This window comes from Hemitrygon akajei, unplaced genomic scaffold, assembly GCF_048418815.1.
Source record: "Hemitrygon akajei unplaced genomic scaffold, sHemAka1.3 Scf000178, whole genome shotgun sequence".
NCBI lineage: Eukaryota > Metazoa > Chordata > Chondrichthyes > Myliobatiformes > Dasyatidae > Hemitrygon > Hemitrygon akajei.
In genome coordinates this window covers 153,817-159,670 of record NW_027332064.1, presented here as the reverse complement: position 1 = coordinate 159,670, position 5,854 = coordinate 153,817, and the positions used below count along the sequence as shown (strand labels likewise).

At 44.1% G+C, this 5,854-nt stretch overlaps 1 non-coding gene across 1 annotated transcript; it reads right to left on the bottom strand.

The window, feature by feature from the left end:
* Positions 1-1,346: 1,346 nt before the first annotated feature.
* Positions 1,347-1,418, bottom strand: trnac-gca (transfer RNA cysteine (anticodon GCA)). The gene has a single exon. It is a non-coding gene; the product is annotated as a tRNA-Cys (tRNA).
* Positions 1,419-5,854: the final 4,436 nt, after the last annotated feature.

The window sequence follows — 5,854 nt, the reverse complement described above, 5'->3', positions numbered from 1 at the left end:
AAAAATAAAATCCAATGTGTCGGTATGTCAGTGGAAGAAAGGAAATTACAACGGCATGGGAGGGAAACTGGCCGAAGTTGACGGGAAAGGGACATTTGCAGGAAATAAAAATAATGATACATTTTCAAAGGGAGGAAGGACACTACCGTGGCTGACAAGTGAAGTCAGAGCCGAAGTAAAAGTAAAAGAGGGGGCGTAAAAGGAAACCACAGCTAGTGGAAAGATAAAACATTGGGGAGCTTTTAAGAACCTGCGGAAGTAAGCAAAGAAGGTCATTTGGAAGGAAACGATGAATTACAAGAGGAAGCTGGTGACTAATATCAATGAAGATACTAATAACTGTTTTAAGTACATTAAGGGTAAAAGAGAGTCGAGGGTAGATATAGGATTAATAGAAAATGACGCGGGAGATACTGCAATCAGAGATGCAGAGATGACAGAGGAACTGAATGCGTATTTTGCATCAGTGTTCACAGTGGAAGACGTCTGCAGTATACCGGACATTCAGGAGCGCCAGGGAAGTGAAGTTTGTGCAGGAAAAATTACGACTGAGAAGGTGCTCAGGAAGCTACCTGCTCCTGGACCTGATGGAATGCACCCTCGGGTTCCGACGAAAGTAGCGGGAGAGAATAACCAAATGACAATATCGAACCTGCGTCTCCTACTTCTACTGGAAGCACGATCTGCACAGTTGTCACTCTTTGAGTAAAGAAGATCCCCCTCGTGTTACCCCTAAACTTTTTCCCTTAACTCTCAACTCATGTCCTCTTGGTTGAATCTCCCCTAATCTCAATGGAAAAAGCCCATCCTCGTCAACTCTATCTATCCCCCTCATAATTTTAAATACCTCTATCAAGGCCTCCCTCAACCTTCTGCGCTCCAACAAATAAAGACCTAACTTGTTCAACCTTTCTCGGTAACATAGGCGCTGAAACCCAGGTAACATTCTAGTAAATCCCCTCTGTACGCTCTCTATTTTGTTGACATCTTTCCTATTGACCAGAACTGTACACAATACTCCAAATTTAACCTTACCAATGTCTTGTACAATTTTAACATTACATCCCAATTCTCAATATGCTCAATTCTCTAATTTATAAAGGCCAGCATACCAAATGCTTTCTTCACTAACCTATCCACATGAGATTCCACCTTCAGGGAACTATGCATCATTATTCCTAGATCACTTTGTTCTACTGCATTCCTCAGTGTCCTAGCATTTACCATGTGTGGCCTATTTTGATCAGTCCTAGCAAAATTTAGCACCTCACACTTAGCGCAATTAAACTTCAATAAATGAAGTTACATTCTATATCATCGCTGTGGTCACATTTTTTTATTTTTGAAGGGTGCACCTGGATTTGAACCAGGGACCTCTTGATCTGCAGTCAAATGCTCTACCACTGAGCTATACCCCCACATTTTTAATGCTACAGATTGTGGAGGCATTAACAATAATCTTTCAAGAATCCATAGATTCTGGCGTACCAGATGACAGGAAAATTGCAAACGTTATTTCACTATTTAAGAAGGCCTGTTAGCCAGTTATCAGTGGTTGGGAAGTTGTCGGAATCGATGTTAGGGATGAGATTACGGAGTACCTGCAGGCACATGACAAGACAGGACAAAGCCAGTATAGTTTTCTGAAAGAAAACTCCTGCGCGACTGGTCTGGGTGCCGGTTACCAGTGGTGATTCACCGGTGCAGCATAAGTGAGGAGCGGGTAGTGTCGAGGAAACAGAGAGCTTGCAGAGCGACTTAGATCGTTTAGGAGAACAGGCAAAGAAGTGGAAAATGAAATACAATGTTGGAAATTGTATGGCCGTGCATTTTGAAGGAAAAAATAAACGTGCATTCAATTATTTGGATGGAGAGAGAATTCAAAATACAGAGATCAAAGGGACTTGGGAGTTCTTGGGCAAGATACCCTGAAGGTTAGCGTCCAAGTTGAAACGTTTCTGAGGAAGTCGAATGCACTGTTGGCATTACTTTCTCGATCTATAGTATATAAGAGCAGGGATGTGATGTTGAGGCTCTATAAGGCACTCGTGAGACCGCATTAGAGTATTGTGTGCAATTTGAGGCTCTTATTTTAGAAAAGTTATACTGCTGTTGGAGATGGTTCAGTGAAGATTCACCTCAATGATTCGAGAAATGAAAGGGTTACCGTATGAGGAACATTTGGGAGCTCTGGGGTTGTATTCCATGGAGTTCAGGAGAATGAGCCGGATATCATATCAACATTCCGAATTTTAAAATGTCTAAACAGATCAGATATGGCGAAGTTATTTCCCATTGTAGGGGATTCTAGGACAAGAGGGCACAACTTCAGGATTGAAGGACGTCAATTTAGAACTGAGATGAGAAGAAATTTGTTTCGTCAGAGGGTGGTAAATCTGTGGAATTTGTTGCCACGAGCGGCTGTGGAGGCCAGGCCACTCGGTGTATTTATGTCAGGGATAGATGAGTTGTTGATTAGGCAAGGCCTCAAAGGTTATGGGGTGAAGAGACAGCGTCGTGAGAATGATGGATGGTTGGGATCAGTCCATGATTGACTGGCGAAGCAGACTGAATAGGCCATATGGCCTACTTCTTTCTTATATCTTAAAGTCTTAATACGAGATTTCAAAACCAACATAAAAAGCAAAAGAGCAATTGAGTAATAAAAAGTACAATTGAGCAATATTAGTTGGAAGTTGGAGTACTGGAAAGGCATTATGAAGGTAAAGATAGAGTACGAAAGTAAGCTGACTAATAATATTAGCAAAGTTACCAAAATTTTCCTCTGATACATAAAGTAAGAAAAGTAGCGAGATTGAACATCGGATCGTTGACAGCACTGCTGGAGATGTAGCACTGTGGGACCTTGAAATACCGGCCGAACGAAATAGTATTTTGCATCAGTCTTCAGTCTGGAAAACACCAGCCGCGTGATGGAAGTTACAGGTGTCAGGGGTATGAAGTGTGTGAAGTTACCATGACCGGAGAGAAGGTAAGTGACTAACTCAAGTGTCTGAAGGTAGACAGGAGGGACCAGATGCTGTACACCCCAGAGTTTAAAAAGCGTTGGCTGAAGACATGGTGGGTTATTAGTGATGATCTTGCAACAACCACTCGGTTCTAGAATTTTTTCGGAAGAGAGGAAAATTGCAAATATCACTTCACACTTCAAGCATGGAGAGTCAGAAGACAGGAAAAATCTAAGCCGCTCAGTCTGACCACAGCGGATGAGAAGATGTTGGAGTCAATCATTAAGGATGAAGCCTCAGACACATGATGAAGTAGACCAGAGACAGCATGGTTCCGTCAAGGGAAAATTTGGCCTCAAAAATCTGTTGGAATCACTTGAAGACATAACAATCCGGCCGAGCTAGGCTCATTTAGTGTCCTCTACACCATACAGTCTCCCCCAGAGGTCTATGTGTCTTCAGTGAAAACAGCAGCCAAATCATAGTGAGGGACCTCGTCCGTCTCCTGCGGCATCGGGACCGAGGTGCCAAAACATCATTACTCTTGAAAACCAAGGTTATTCACTCTTGTTGTCTCTATCTTTATTTCTGAAAGGCCCATCCGAGCTTTCTACGCTCCAATTTTCATTTCTCAACACGTCCCATGCCCCAGAAAACATCCTGCCTCAATCGGCAACAGATAAATGTGTTTCAATACCGTCCAAATTGACCTTCCCCAATGGAAAATCTCAACGCACGGACTAGAACGATCTTTTTTCCATATTTACAATGAAAGCAATGGCATTGTGATCACCAGTTACAAAGTGTTCGTTAAATCAAGCTTCTATCGCTTGTCCTGTTTCATTTACTTCACGATAGCAGATCAAGTATCGAGCACGCTCTCGTTGGTTCATCAACGCACAAAAGAAAAAAAATACCCTGAACGATCACCTACCCATCTTGTCCTTTACAAGTGTGGAATTAACATTCAACGTGCGGAATGTTAAAAACACCTACTCTCACAACCGTAATGCTCCTGCAATACACAGCGATATCTCCACAAAGTTGACCGTCTAAATACTCTTGACCATTGGGTGGACAGTAATCTATCCCCATTAACGTGATCATACCTTTCCTTGTTTACGGTTTCACCCATTGCGCGTCTGTCCGTGCATTTGAGCGCGTTAAACGACCCCGCGGAGGAGGGGGACCTGGATTAGCCGAATTCAGCATCTGCACTGACGGAAGACAGCCGAGAATTTTCCCTGACCATTAACTCTACTCTCCTCCTTTAGTCCATCCCGCTCTGTCACTTCTGAAGCAAAGGAACTCCGAAATACTGAACTGCCGGACCAGACTCTCCTGCAACCCAGTATCATTATCGGCTGAGATACCATGATTCCAGGTTTTGAGCCAAGCAGTGAGTTCACCGGCTTATTCTCAGATACTTCTACCACTGAAACATACGCACCTCAGGCCACCAGTCGGACCTTGCTCAATGATTGCATTCCTGACGTTGTGTGAGATCTTATCAACATGTCTGCACAATTTCCGCATTAGCTGTTCTGGCACCCTGGTTCCAATTCCCCTGTAAATGTAGTTTAAGCTTCATCATGCAGCTCTAGCTAACTTTCCGACACGATATTACTACACTTCCAGTTCACACACAAACCGTCTTTATCCACAGGTCTCAGCTTCCCTGGAAAAGAGATCAGTACTCGAAAAATCGTATGGCCTGTCTCCTATACCAAACCCTTAGCCACGTGTTAATCGGTATCATATTTCCATTTCTCGCCTCATTAGGACGCGCCACGTGTCGCTGTCACAACCCCGAATATCCTGCCCTCCTCCTTAGCACCTAACTCTCTGAATCTCCATTGCATAAAGTCGTCACTCCGATGTCATTGGTACCTAAACGGACCACAACCGCTGCCTGCTCACGCTCCTGCTGAAAAATGTTCAGGATTTGACCCAAGTTGTCCCTGACCCTGGCACCCGGGAGGTAACATACCATCCAGGAATCTGTCTTCCCCTTCCCTTTTGAGTCCAAAAACCAGACTCAGTGCCAGAGGTCTGCACTGCCTCTTTAAATCCTTTCCTCTTCCTGACTGTCCCACAGTTCCCTGTGTCCTGCACCGTGGGTGTATCTACCACTCTATGTGTCCTAGTCCATCACGCCATAGGGTGGATTGTTACAAGATGCAGCTGTGTGCACTTCTCTCAGGTGTCGTCATCAGGAACTCTGGAGGTATCCCCGCCTCCCACATCCCGCGAGGAGCCTTTTACTTAGACGGTGGCCGCCCGCTTGTCCCTGTCTTACTTTAATGTGTTCTGTGCCTTTAACACTGGATCTGAGAACCTGAGCGAATTACGTTCTGTTAAGCGTCCCATCTCTCAGAAAGGCCGCTGCTCTAACGTCCAAAAGACCCTGTTTCCGTCTCCTCTCTCAGATTAAACATTGACCTACAAGCCTGAACAACATTCTGACTGTCATTCAACCTTCGCTTTATTCCAAATTCATCAGATTATTGGGCCCTATAGTCTACTTTCCAACATCCATCTGTAAAGCAGCGTTGCCGGGTATAATTGAACCTCCTGCGTTCAGTTTCTGTTGACATTGTTGCGATCAATTCCCACACAGTTTTTAGACTCAGTCCTGTCTATAAACGTTTATTTCTCCGCTTCCCTAAATGCGAAAGCGATGAGTCTTCCAAGCGTTCTCATCCATCTCGACAAACGTCCTTCCCAAATTCTTGCCGAGACGCGCCTCACGAGTCTTCGAATTGTAATATTTTACAGCTTTACTTTCCACAGAAGTTGCCTAACCTGAACAAACTGTAACACTCTCGCTTTCATTTCCGATTGACAGGATGATATATGTGGTTGAGTGGATATGACGTTTCTTA